The sequence below is a fragment of the Physeter macrocephalus genome, chromosome 20 (assembly GCF_002837175.3).
Source record: "Physeter macrocephalus isolate SW-GA chromosome 20, ASM283717v5, whole genome shotgun sequence".
NCBI lineage: Eukaryota > Metazoa > Chordata > Mammalia > Artiodactyla > Physeteridae > Physeter > Physeter macrocephalus.
The window spans coordinates 16,811,677-16,813,878 of record NC_041233.1 but is presented as its reverse complement, the minus strand read 5'-3'; positions in this window follow the sequence as shown (position 1 = coordinate 16,813,878).

Below are 2,202 nucleotides of genomic sequence, written 5' to 3'. Positions count from 1 at the left end.
TAACTTGCTCAAGGTCATAAACACTTCCCCTCAAAAATGAAATGACAGGAAAAAAGAGAAAAAACTTACCCTAAAAATACTTCTATTAATTTGGGAACTGTTTCAGTTAGTGGACCACAGATGCCTTGTACTCTTCCTGTATCTAACAAGCATGTGGAATCTCTGTCCCTGTGCTTAGCATGTGCTCCTGGGTCTGTGTTAAATCTTTAGTGACTAGCAGTGTTATCTCTAATGGTGTGCCTTAACCAAAGGGCACCAGCAAACATATTACAGGCATGTAAAATCATGTTAATTCCATTCAATTCCATAACAACAACGACTTGCATTTGTAAAACTCTTAACTCTTTCTCATCGTGCTTTCATATAGATTTAATTTAACGTCACTCTTGTGAAGTCGACTGGCCTGGTAGTATCATCTACATTTCACAAGAGAAAACAGAAAATCAAAGCAGCCATGGCTCAAGATCACACATCAAATGACAGAGAGCACTGAAGGTGGAATTGGGCAAAGCATGGACTTGAATCAGACAGGCCTGGCATCAAACCCATACCTTGCTTTTTCTAGCTGTGTGACTGAGGGAGGTTAATTAACCTCTCTGAATCTCTATTTCTTTATCTACAAAATGGGGACCCTAACCCATCACCCGGGGTTGTGGGCAGTAAATGACCTGATGTATGTAATGCAGTGAGCCCAGTGACAGCGACATAAAAGGAATGTCTCAAATGTTAACCCTCATTCCTATCCCTGCCCTGACCCTGTTCTCCTCCCTGTCTCCTATAGCCCAATGCTCTTCCAACCAGAACAATTATGTAACTCTGGATGGAGATACATTTTTTATGGACTTAGTTTAAAGGCTGGTACACATTTCAGTAAATTTATTAGTAACTCAGAGAATTCAAGACCCAGTAGGGTATTTCACAGTCTACATGCCAGATGTACTTATAGGAGGCCAAAGCATGTGTGATTAGAGTCAGGAGCAGCTACTGACTTTCCCAAATAAAATCTAAGATACTGTGGTTTCGCTGAAGCCCTCCTGTGAGAAGTATTCTTCACTACAAAAATGCAGTTCTTTGGTAGCCGGTTACAGTACACTTAATGTGCTCCAAAAGAACTGCATTGAACAGATTCATTTTGATATTAATTGGTGTCTTCTCATCTTTTACCTACAGTGTTTATATGCACAGTATACCCCTCAATAAAACATGCGTAACAGAGATCTGGTACTACTGCATTGGTGACAATGTTTAGTTAAAAGCATGAAGTTTATTACAAGGACATAATATTATTGGGTGGTAAAAACTGAGGCCATTTCGAAAAGCTCAAAGACTCCCCTGACAGTTTCCAAACGCCGATTCCACTGCTGAATTCCAGGGCATGCCTTTTGTTATCACTATGCACACCACTAGCTACACACAGTGTATACCTGACATCCACTGACACCATCGAAAGGGGCTTTGCTATAGCTGGTAACCTTGTGGTCAACAGACATAATTGATAAGCTAGTACTTTTACTGTTTGTGGCCACTTTAATGCATTACTCTTAATACAGCAGCATATATAACCCCAAAGGGAACAATTATATTAAGAAAGGAAACAGAAGCCATCAATGGCTTTACGGTTAAACCTTAACTTTTGCTTATGAACAGTGACAAGGCGAATCGAGCTTTGTGCCTGACATGACTTCAGGCTGGTTTGCCGAGCACAGCCAGGCTCAGAACACCCTCTCTGTCATTTCTGTGCTCCATCTCAGGTCCACACACCACCCCATGTGCCTGACCACAACATTTCCTGCCATGACTTTCCCGTTGTTGAGCAGTTTGTTGAGCTTTAAGATCCCTCCTCTTCTCCTGGTCACCTTCCCCCGAGCCTGTCTCTGCTTATGAAAACTTACTCCCTACTTCTTCCCTGGGACTTATCTGGCTGGGGCTTTGAGTGTCTTCTTATTGCAATAACCCCCTTAATACAAGTTTCCCTTACTAATGTCCAGACTCCTCCTTTTTTTTTCCGCTTTGACAACAGTAGTACCTGACTAGTGTCTCCATTCCTGATTGAAAATCTCAGATGGACAGCTTCCTCAAGTATGATCACAAAAGTAAGCAGGAGGCACTCACTGCTCTGGTGTTGGGGTTTATATCGTGGATTCACCACCAGGCTCTAAGCTGCCTGAGCACAGCAGCCACACCTGACTTTCTTCATCATTT